The sequence below is a fragment of the Macaca mulatta genome, chromosome 12 (genome assembly GCF_049350105.2).
Source record: "Macaca mulatta isolate MMU2019108-1 chromosome 12, T2T-MMU8v2.0, whole genome shotgun sequence".
NCBI lineage: Eukaryota > Metazoa > Chordata > Mammalia > Primates > Cercopithecidae > Macaca > Macaca mulatta.
The window spans coordinates 91354632-91367038 of record NC_133417.1 but is presented as its reverse complement, the minus strand read 5'-3'; the positions used below and the strand labels follow the sequence as shown (position 1 = coordinate 91367038).

The following is a 12407-nucleotide window of genomic DNA, read 5'->3' as shown; positions in this document are numbered from 1 at the left end:
TTTTTTGTATTTTTTTAGTAGAGACGGGGTTTCACCGTGTTAGCTAGGATGGTCTCGATCTCCTGACCTCGTGATCCGCCCGTCTCGGCCTCCCGAAGTGCTGGGATTACAGGCACATATTATTTATTTACTACTTAGTTATTGCAGTAAAAATCACAAAACAGAAGACCTATCCCCCTAATACATTTTAAGGGTACTGTACGGTATTGTTAACCATAGTTAGCATAGTCTATGTTAAATATAGTCTATATGTTTAAAATAAGTACACAATACTGGTAATGTATTATTAGATAGCATGGCTAATTTCTAGACTATTATGAGAAATTCTTTTAAAAATTTAAATTATAGATGGCTTAGAAAATTATAGAATTCAGATTAAGTCAACTAGAATGTGTTTTTCTAATCTTGCAATTCTATTTCTATAATAGCTCCTTTTTTTCCATACCCACCATAAATGGTAGTTTTAAATAAATATTTTAGTGGTATTTGCCAACACTTTGCATATATTTAGTTATATGACTATAAACTTACTAGGGGTCAAAATACTGAATCTTACTGTGTCTGTCCATATGGAAACAGATTTCTTTACTATACATCTAACTTGTCCTATGAGCTGTCAAAGGGCTTAAAGCCTTCAAGGATGTTATGTCTTTACCTAAACGTATTAACTAACATGGATATTCACTAAAAAGCAAGATAAAAATTCTACTTTTTAAATGTAAAATGCCAAGTCAAATAAAAAAAAAGAAAGAAAAAAAGCTGAAAAAGTATCTAGAATTAGGAAGTGGTACCAGTAGTTTTCTTTATGACTGGAAAACATAAATCAGTACGGTTTGTTGTTTGTGGCTTGGCAGCATAAACATCACCTGGGAACTTGAAAGAAATGTAGACTGTCAGCCTCCACTCAAGATCAGCTTAATTAGAGCCTTCATCTTAAAATCTGAACAAGACCCTCAGTAAGCATGTTAGGTTTGATAAGTACATTTTAAGGGTACTTTTAATCTGACAATGGTGAAGTAGGATGGTGAGAAGACTTGTTAGGTGGCTCTTGAAAGAGTCAGGTATGTGATACTGAAGGCCTGAATGGTATAGTGGCAGTGTGAATAGGGATTGATGCAAGCTGTACATTTCCCTATAATCTCTGGAGATTTTTAAATTTTTGTGCTTAGGTTCCACTCTCAATTTTTTTTTTTTTTAACAATGGATCTGAGGTGAAACCTAGGTAATGAGTATTTTTAAAAAGGTCCCCTAATGATTCCAAATGTGCAGCCAAGGTTGAGAACCAGGGCTCCACTGCTCCTGGGATTGGAAGTTTTTAAAGAAACTATATTATCTAATATTTTGTAAGCAGAGTAAAAGTAAATAAGAATGTGGCATAATAGTAACACAAAAGTGATTTATACAAAAAGACGCTATTCATTTTAAAAGTTTTAGTTAGCATTTCTTTCTTTTTTTTTTTAAACACCCTTTATTCATTTGGGTCATGAATTATCAAATAAAGTTTATCTTCTCCTACAGATTTTCACTGTATGGAATTTTGTTCATGCCTTAAATAAATTTTTAAAAATATGTTTAGAAACTAAACACACAGAATAAATTGGGTTTTTAAAAAATTGTAATTAATACATTGGAAATTCTCTGTGGGGGAAATCACAAGGCATGAATATTATGTATCTAATTATGAAATGCAAGCTTATTAAAAGACACACATTTCATTAAAGAGTGAATAGAACATAAGAAATATATTTAGGCAGCCGGTTAATGTAGAGTTAAATAATTTCAATGTGAAAGTATTTCCTTGCTATGTTTTACTATGACTATTATGAATTGTCAGTGTTTCTCAATACTAATGTTGGGGCTTAGTATTATTACCCTCCTTTAGATAGTCTGTTGCACATTTTTGACACCCAATTGGTATACACCAGTAAGCACTTGGGCTGGGGTTACTGAGTCTGCATATCTTGGCTACACATTAAAAGTTTTTTGGTTATTCCTTTTACAGGGCATAATTATTCACAAACAGTGTTAGCAATATCAAGCAGTGTCCAAAAGTCAGAGTTTCCACTAATTCAGTTTTTTTTTCCCCTCTGGTTCTGAGATAAATTCATGCTATTTATTTTGTTGCTCAGAGAAGAAAGGAACTATTTTTTTTTTTCCTTGAGCACATGCTTTTTGTCATACATTGTGCTAAAAGCTCTACATACAAACCCTTTGATTCTCATAACAAACTTGCCAGGTACCATTAAACTCAAACCTGCTTGACTTCAGGCTCATGCACTTTTGACTGAATGCATCATCTTTCCTTGTTAAATGTCCTAGAGCTCAAGACAGGTGATGTTTAACAATATTTAGCAGAAAATCCTTTTGCTTGCTCTTACACAGCATCTTTCTTGAGGTTCCTAAAGTAGTATCAGAAAATGCTGTATACTTCTGTTTTAAATTCTCTAGCCTTTCATTTCCTTCACAGTGTAAAATCAGGAGTCTTACTGTCAGGTTCCTGCCCACATTTCCAGATTCTTCTTTCATATAACTACACCTGCTATGGGTCCTGTCAAAACAAATCTACTTCAGTTCTCTGAACCTGCTTGGGTTCTTCTAAGCTGTTCTTCTGTCCATGTTGTTTTTTGCTCTGCCTGAAATGCTTTTATTCCTTGTTAATTCTATGACACATTTTTAACCTTCTGTATTAATCTGGGTTCTCCAGAGAAACAAAATCAGTAGGATTTATGTATATTGATAGATATAGATATATAGATTTACTATAAGGAATTGGCTCACATGGTTTTGGAGGCTGAGAAGTTCTAGGATCTGCAGTCAACAAATTGCAGGTGATAGTTATATTCTGAGTTTGAAGGTTTGAGATCCAGGAGGGCTGATGGAGTGTAAGTTTCAGTCTAAGTCAAGTGCCAAGGGAGAAGACTAATGTCCCAACTCAAAGATAGTTGGGTAAAGAGCAAATTCTTTCTTACTCTACCTCTTTGTTGTACTCTGGCCTTCAGTGGGCTGGATAAGGCCCTCCCATATTGGGAAGGGCAATCTGCTTTATTTAGTTTACCGATTAAAATGTTAATCTCATTCAGAATTACTCTCACAGACATATACAGAATAATGTTTAACCAAATATATGGACACTCCATGACTCAGCCAAGTTGATACACAAAATTAATTACCACATCTTTCTTCAAGATTTAACCTAAAAGTCATATATGCTTTTATATACGTGAACAGGATAGCAAATGCTACCTGTTCAACTGATCTATTTCTTTTTCGAAAGGGCACACAACTAGACTATGTTACCCAAGCTCCTTTGTGCTTTAGTGAAGCCATGCCATCTCAAACTTTTCTTCCACACAATCTACTTCTCTCTCTTCTCCTGTCTGTTAGTCGTTTGCTTATACAGACAAGGAGTCTTTGGGGGCCATGTATTGAAGATGCAGGTAGCAGTGTTCCTGAATGTTTGCAAGGAGCACTTCAGTCACTCTTTCACCCTGCCAAAGCTTCACGGTCCTATTGATTGAATTGTATGTGAGAAATAAAATGTCATCATATTAAGCCACTGAGATTTGTATGTTTATTTGTTATAGCAGCAAGTCTTAATTTACCTAATATACACATTGTGACAGATGTTCTTAATGTCTCACCCCATATTGTTACATGTCCAGCTTTGAGATCCCTGCATGTGGGGTAGAGTTTCTGACATGCTGACCAGTTCCCATTTTAAGCATCTGTTCCTCTGTGCTTCACTTTATGAAGGATTTATCTGGCACCATAGAAACTTACCATGCACAGTGACAACCTAGAAGAGTGAGAGAGAGCCTCAGCCAACAGGGGACCGGAGTCAGTAGATAAAATGGTTGAGGCTTTCCATCTACCAGTGAGATAAATATGAAGCATGTTTCATATGGTTCTTAGAGGGTTCACAGTGGGATTTAGCCCCAGTGCCCATAGTGGTAACCTGCTCGTTAACGAACTGTTTATATTGGCCTTTCTCAATTCCCTGTCTCACATATACATCCTGGAATCATGTCAAATATACTGCACCTAAGGTCTTCTATCTAGGTCAACTTTTGGGGGACCCAAAAGAAGACACGTATCTAATATAGCTTATCTCACATTGCTTTAAACCTTTGTCCTTATGTCTATGTCTTCCACTGTATTATGAGACTCTTAAGGAACTGTAGTAGGTAGAAATTTAGATGGCTCCCAGGATTCCTGCTTCCTGGTATATATGCTCTAAATAATCTCCCCTTGAGTGTGAGAAGAACTTTTGAATATAATGATATAGTCACTCTTTTGATTAGGCTACAATATATGGCAAAGATAATGATTATGTTACTTTATACACAATATAGCTGACTAAAGTCAGAGATTCCCCTGCTGACCTTGAAAAAGCAAGTCACCATGAATTCAACAGGTGCAAAGAAATGAATTCTGTCAACAATCAGGTGACTGTGGAAGAGGTTTCTGAGCCTCAGACTGGCCAGCACTTTGAAGCCTTGTGAGAATCTGACCATCCAACTAAGCCTTGCCCTGACTCCTGACCCATGGAAACTGTGAGATAATAAATGTATGTTGTTTTAAGCTATTATGTTTGGGATAATTTCTTACATCATAGACAACTATTGCAGCTGCGTAGTTATTCTTTTAAAAATTAATATGAACTATTTCAAATATATAGAAAGTAATACAGAATAGTATAAATAGTATCATGTATACAATATGAAGAAATAGAGTATTACAAGTAATGTTGAAACTTGTTGTGTAGCCTTTTCTAATTCTGCTTTTCTTAATTCTTCCTGAGATGCAACCCACTGTAATGAAGGTGTTGATTAGCATTTATGTGCATTTTTTAGAACAGTATTTTGCTATATATGTGTACGTCTAAAAGCAACATATCATTTATTTCTGTTTGATTTTTCCTCTACTAGAAAGAGATTAAAATGCTTTCATTAGGATTGCTTCCTGTTAATTTTTCTTTGTATCATCATCCAGTTTTATATTATGAATTTTAACAACATTTTGTTACTTGCTGTGACAGAGACATTTAATATTACTGAATAAGCATGTGCTTCATCACATCTGCCAGCTCTCTAAACAGTTGGGTCATGCCATGTGACAGGTTCTGGCCAACTGGTTGGCAATTGGCAACCAAGGAAGCTGTATGTTGAGATGTTTGAACCACAAGTTTGAAACTGCTGGGGCTTATTGGGGGAAACCCCACCCCCGATATTTAACACGGGTTCTTTTCTATTTCCCTAAGCATCTCAGCTGGTCTGAGAAATAAAAGGAAAGAGTACAAAAGAGAGAAATTTTAAAGCTAGGTATCTGTGGGAGACATCACATGTCAGCAGGTTCCGTGATGCTCTCTGAGCTGTAAAACGAGCAAGTTTTTATTAGTGATTTTCAAAACGGGAGGGAGTGCATGAATAGGGTGTGGGTCACAGAGATCACATGCTTCACAAGGTAATAAAATATCAGAAAGCAAGTGGAGGCAGGGCGAGATCACAGGACCACAGGACGGGGCAAAATTAAAATTACTAATGAAGTTTCGGGCATGCATTGTCATTGATAACATCTTATCAGGATACAGAGTTTGAGAGCAGACAACCTATCTGACCAAAATTTATTAGGCAGGAATTTCCTTGTTCTAATAAACCTGGGAGTGCTACAGGAGACCGGGGCTTATTTCATCCCTTTGGCTTCGACCGTAAAAGGTGGCTGCCCCTACAGGGGCCGTTCAAAGGCCTACCCTCAGGGGCACATTCTCTTTCTCAGGAATGTTCCTTTCTGAGGAAAAGAATTCAGCGATATTTATTCTATTTGCTTTTGAAAGAAGAGAAATATGGCTCTGTTCTGTCCAGCTCACTGGCAGTCAGAGTCCAAGGCCATTTCCCTTGTTCCCTGAACATTGCTGTTATCCTGTTCCTTTTTTCAGGGTGCCCAGATTTCATATTGTTCAAGCACACATGCTCTACAAACAATTTGTGCAGTTAATGCAATCATCACAGGGTCCTGAGGCAGCATACATCCTCCTCAGTTTATGAAAATGATGGGATTAAGAGATTAAAGTAAAGACAGGCATAGGAAATTATAAGGGTATTGATTGGGGAAGTGATAAGTGTCCATGAAATCTTCACAATTTTTGTTCAGAGATTGCAGTAAAGACAGGTGCAAGAAATTATAAAAGTATTAATTTGGGGAACTAATAAATATCCATGAAATCGTCACAATTTATGTTCTTCTGCCATGGCTTCAGCTGGTCCCTCCGTTCCAGGTCCCTGACTTCCCACAACAGGGACTTCTGAGTCACCACACGGAAAACTGCTGGTCTGCAGAGGTATAAAATTTGGCTAGAACTTCGTATGAGTGAAAAAATAAACCTTTTGTTTGTGAAGCCAGTATAACTTATTGTACCATAGCCTACATTATTCTGTCTGATGTAGAAAAATACAAGTTCATGTTATTTTATACTGATGTTATTGTGTTCCTTTAATAATTTATCCTTATTAAACCCTTTGCCTCACATTTTACCTGATAATTTTTTGATCATCCCATTATTTTCAACCCTTTGTTTTATTTAAGACTTGAAACTAGGCTATAGCTGGGTGTATTTTAAAAATCAAATCTAATAGTTTTTTCTCTTCTTTTAGGTATTTTAATCCACTTACATTTTTGAAATTACTAATAGATTGACTTAGACTTATTTCTATGATTTTATTATTATCAAGATTTTAGTTCCAATTTTTAACAAACAACCATCATTAGCTGTCATTTGATATTATAGTCAGTAGTTGGTACAATTTGTTAGCTTATTGTTAAAAATTATTTTCTGTATTTAGTGTTGTTTTATTCCAGCCCCTTATTTAAAAGACTTTTCCCTCTGGGCTCATCGCTGATCTGGATGAGGTGCCTACTCTTTTAACAGTGTTTATTATGTGTGTATATGAAGGTCTGTAGATAATAAGCACCATTAAACTCTTTTGCATATGAAAATGTCTTTATTTCACCTTTACCTTTGAATGATATGTATAGCATTCAGTTATTTTTCTAAAATGTTTTGCTGATATTACTTTACAAACTTCTGGTGGCTATAATTGCTGTGGATAAGTCAGCTCTTAGCTGAACTGTCATTCCTTTGTAGATAGTCTCTTCTTTGACTTATTCTAGGTTTTTCTCTATCAGGAAGTTCTGAAATTTCACTATAATACGTCTATTTTTTAACATAATATTCAAATTTAATTTTTGATCTGAGAGTTTCAGTTTTTCATTCTTGAATATTCTTAATCATTGTCTCTTCACCATTCCTTCTGTTTTTTTTTTTTTTTTTTCCTGAACCTCTCACTAAACACACCTGAGGTCCTTTGAGCTATTTTTCTTGTTCCTTATTTGCTCTTTATTTTCATTATCTTTCCAAGTTCTGAGTGAATTCCCCACTACTAATTGTCTCTTTATCTAAGTTTATTTTTAAGTTTGATTGCATTTTTTATTTCAATGACTATATTTGAACTTTGAAGACATTTAATTAATTCTTTTTCATATCTATTTGGTTGTTTCAGCTATATCTTATTTTGTTTCATAATTTGTTATTTTTGTATGAGATTATTGCTGTGTTAATCCCTGTGAATGTATTGTTTCACAGATAAAGGTTCTAATAATTTGTTTTCCTTGCAATAATTTATTTTGCAATTGTGGATTTTGTTTTCTGTTTTCCTTAAATATTTATTCATATGTTTTAGAATATTTTGAGGTTTTTTTTTTGAGGTAGAAAATATTTGTTCCCCTCTCTCTTTTTAAAATTCATTGAAGTGAAGTTCACCTAACAAAATCAACCATTTTAATGTGAGCAATCCAATGGTATTTAGTACATTCACCGTGTTGTATAATCACCACCTCCATCTAGTTATATAACATTTCTACCTCTCCAAAAGATAATCTCATATCCATTAAGCATTTTATCCCCATTTCCTCTCCTCTGAGTCCCCGACAATCATCAATTTGTATTCTGTCTCTGTACATATAGCTATTCTGAATATTTCATGTAAACAAAGACATTATAGTATGTGACCTTTTGTGTCTGGCTTCTTTCACTTAGCATTATGTTTTTGAGGTTCATTGCTATAGTATGTATCTAGTACTTCTATTTATATCTGGGTAGTATTCCGTTGTATGTACAGACCACAGTTTGTTTATTCATTCATCTGATGATGGACATGTGAGCTGTTTCCACCTTTTGGCTACTGCAAATAGTGCTTCTGTGAATAAACATGTGCATGCACTTGAGTACCTGTTTTCAATTCTCTTGGGTAAATACCTAGTTTAAACCTTGGAGTGGAATTGTGGGGCATAATAGGGTTTTTCCCTGCAATAAACTGTTATTTAAGAACAGTTCTAGATTTACATAAAATATATGAAGATTGATAGAATCCCATATATGCCATATTCAGTTTCCAGGGTTACTAGCATCTTATATTAGTATGGTACATTTGTTACAATTAATGACACAACATTGATATATTCATATAAACTGAAGTCCATACTTTCTTCAAATGTCCTAATTAGGTTTTTACCTAATGCCTTTACTTTGCTCCAGAATCCCATGCAGTATATACCACATTATAGTTTGTCATCCTGTCCTTTAGGTTCCTCTTGGCTGTGACAGTTTTTTTTTAAAGATTAATTGATTTCCTCATTTTAATTTTATTTTTAAATGACAAATAATAATTGCATATATTTACTGAGTACAAAGATGTTTTAATATATGTTTACAATGTGAACTAGTTAAATCAGGCTAATTTACAAATCCATCACCTCATGTACTTACGTTTTGTGGTGAAAACATTTAAAACCTCCTCTTTCAGCAATTTCAAATATATATCATTATTTATTATAGTCACCATTCTGTGCATTAGATCACTAAAGCTTTTTCCTCCTGTCCGACTGAAACTTTTTACCCTTTGATCAACATCTTTCCTTTCCCCATTCACCTCTTCCCCCAGCCTCTCATAGCCACCATTCTACTTTCTACCCCTGTGAGTTTAACTTTTTTAGATTTCACATATAAGGGAGATCATGTGATGTTTGTCTTTCTGTGTCTGGTTTATTTTACGTAGCATAATGTCCTTCAGGTTCATCCACATTGTTGCAAATAACAAGATTTCCCCCCCTTTTAAGGTTGAATAGTATTCCATTGTGTATATATATATCACATTTTAAAAATCCATTTATCTGATGATTGACACCTAGTTGCTTCTATATCTTAGCTATTTTGAATATTGGTATAGTGAACATGGGAGTGGAAATATCTCCTTAGCATACTGATTTCAATTCCTTTGGATATGTACCCAGAAATGGGATTACGGATCACATGATCATTCTATTTTTAGTCTTCTGAGAAAATTCCAAACTATTTTCCATAATGGCTGTATTTTACATTTCCAACAACAGTGCCCAAGGTTCCCTTTTCTCCACGCCCTTGAAAGTACTTGTTAACTTTTTAGCTATGACAGTTGTTCAGATTCTTTTTTGATGTCTATTGCAGTTTTGAGGAGTACTGTTTAGGTATTTTGTAGAATGATTTTCAATTGGAATTTTTGTTTTGTTTTGTTTTGTTTCGAGACAGGGTTTCACTCTTTGCCTAGGCTGGAATACAGTGGTGTGGTCATAGCTCACTGCAGCCTCAAACTCCTGAGCTCAAGCAGTTCTCCACCTCAGCCTCTCAAATAGCTGGAACTACAAGAGCATGCCACTGTGCCCCGGTAATTTTTTTATTGTTTTGTAGAGACAGGGTCTTGCTATGTTGTCCAGGCCAGTCTTTAACTCCTGGGCTCACGTGATACTCCTGACTCAGCCTCCCAAAGTGTTGGGATAACAGGTGTGAGCCACCCTATCTGGCTTAATTGGAAGTTGTTTGATTTTTGTTCATAATTACCCTGGGGTTGTTTTGGGAGGAAGATCATAGAGGTAAAGCACCATTTTAATCAATTCATCTCAAGGGTGCATATTATCAACATAATTATTACCATTGGTATTGACCTTTATCACCTGGCTGTGGTAGTTTTTGCCAGGTTTCTAAAATAGTTTTTTAATTTTAAAGGAAGTAACTATCTGCATTCCACACAGTGAAGAGTTGTGCTCCATCTCCTGGATTGTGGAGTATCTATATAAATAATTTGGAGCTTTTCTCTGTTCTTATTTATTTGTTTATTTATTCAAGCATTTATATTAAATCACTCATGTCAGTAGGATATTTATTTTAGAGTTTGGGCTATAATCCAATATTACTTAATTCTGTTGCTCAAATTATTCATATGCACTGCACCTGTTTTTATCTGAGAAATGATTAATTAAGGCATGAATCAGATTTTCTTCTTTGCCTTGTTCCAGAAAGCTTAGAGCCACATCTGTGGCCTTGCAAAAACTGCTCAGAAATTGATGCAGTTTTACATTATTCTGATGTCTGATTCTGGTCTATTGGTAGCGTTGTTCTTCTTTTTTCTTTTCACTTTCTTCTATTTCATATTATCTTGCTGTGTTTTATAAATTTAAGCCACTTTAAATTCTTTTGGAGAGAAGGCCAGAAGTAGCTATCTGTCTTTATTTATCTTCCTTTTATTCCAACAATCATCCATGTCTCTTCTGTCTCTCACTGCATATGAATTGACTACTGCCAATGCTCCATCTGGGCTCCCGAAGCCAGGGCCCTGCTTTGGGGGGCTGCTGGACATTGCCTTGCCATGAAGTGCTGTACAGAGCTGTGCCAGGTGTTGGACAGCTGCCTGGCCAGGCTTCACATCAAGCTGGTTTCTCACTGGCAGAGCCAGAGTAGCTAGAGTGAGATTTCACTTTCAATTGGCTCCTTTGGGCTCATTGTCTTTCTTTGCGCTTTTAACAGATTGTCTAACTAACTGCACTGGCAGAAAAGGTGGCCATTGTGAAGTATGTAACAATTGTTAATGCCATGAAGAATTTTGTAGAACACGGTGATCTTGGATTACCTGCCTGCTTTGGTGCTGTTTCAAGCTTTAGTTCTAATTCAACAGAAACCTGTATTCCTAGTTCATTTCAAAGAGTCTAATTTTCTTTTTACTGGGAAGAGTCTAGTGGTACCTTCCTCCACATGTTATGGCTGGGATGGAATAAGATAAAGTTAGCAAAGTTTTCAACATAGGGCCAGCACATAGCTTTAAAAATGGTAGCTGTTATGGTCATCATAGTGAACCAATTTACATCATTATCCAAAGTTTAACTTTTTGTTTCTGCTCTGTGCTTTGTTTTGTAATTGGAAGTGCAGTAGAGAGCAAGTGGGCTGAAGTCATGGCTGGAATGATCTTGGCTACTAAACTTGTAGAAAAGAGTCTCAGCTTAGAAGCTTGGGGTTAGAGAGTTGTGAATTCAAATACCACCTTTATCATTTAGTAGCTGTATTATTTGGGGCTAAGTACTTAACCTCTCTTAGGTTCAGTTTCTCCATCCTTAAAATGGTGATAATGAAGCTACCTCAGAGAGATGTCATGAGGTGAAAGTGAGAGGTGACAATGTGCTAGCAGCCCTCACTCTCAGTGCCTCCTCAACCTTGGTGTCCACTCTGGGAGCACTTGAGGAGCTCTTCAGCTCGCCACTGCACTGTGGGAGTCCCTCTCTGGGCTGGCCAAGGCCAGAGCCGGCTCCTTTTGCTTTCAGGGAGGTGTGGAGGGAGACGCATGGGCGGGGACCGGGGCTGCACGTAGTGCTCACAGGCCAGCGCGAGTTCCCATGGGCAGAGGCGCGGCCTTGGCGCGCCCCTTACTCAGAACAGCTGGCCAATGCCGCTGGCCCAGGACAGTGTGGGGCTTAACACCTGGGCCAGCAGCTGCAGAGTGTGCCAGGTCCCCCAGCAGTGCCGGCCAGCCAGCACTGTGCTTGAATTCTTGCCAGGCCTCAGCTGCTTCCCCGCGGGGCAGGGCTCAGGACCTGCAACCCACCATGCCCAAGCCTCCCCGCAGCCGTGGGCTCCTGCACGGTGAGCCTCCCTGGTGAGCCCCGCCCCCTGTGCAGTGGCGCCAGGTCCCATCCACCGCGCAACGGCTGAGGAGTGCCTGTGGCGGCTCAGGACTGGCGGGCAGCTCAGCCTGCAGCCCCTGTGTGGGATCCACTAGGTGAAGCCAGCTGGGCTTCTCAGTCTAGCAGGGACTTGGAGAACCTTTATGTCTAGCTAAGGGATTGTAAATACACCAATCAGCACCCTGTGTCTAGCTCAAGGTTTGTAAATTACACCAATCAGTACTCTGTATCTAGCTAACCTAGTGGTGACTTGGTGAACTTTTCTGTCTAGCACTGTGTCTATGCTAAAGGATTGTAAATGCACCAGTCAGCACTCTGTCAAAATGGACCAATCAGTGCTCTGTAAAATGGACCAATCAGCTCTTTGT

General features: G+C 37.2%; 1 protein-coding gene across 3 annotated transcripts in view; it reads left to right on the top strand.

Moving 5' to 3' along the window:
• Positions 1 to 12407, top strand: part of LOC106992658 (uncharacterized) — a 377390-nt gene that overhangs the window by 57196 nt on the left and 307787 nt on the right. Inside the window, exon 4 of one of the 3 annotated variants that reach the window (XR_013402075.1) lies at positions 4415 to 4551. The exons of 1 other annotated variant lie outside the window; for it this stretch is intronic. The gene's annotated coding sequence lies outside the window, so the exon portion shown is untranslated. Of the gene's footprint in view, positions 1 to 4352; positions 4552 to 12407 lie in introns of those variants that run through there. One more of the 3 variants, XR_013402074.1, reaches the window with a different exon arrangement.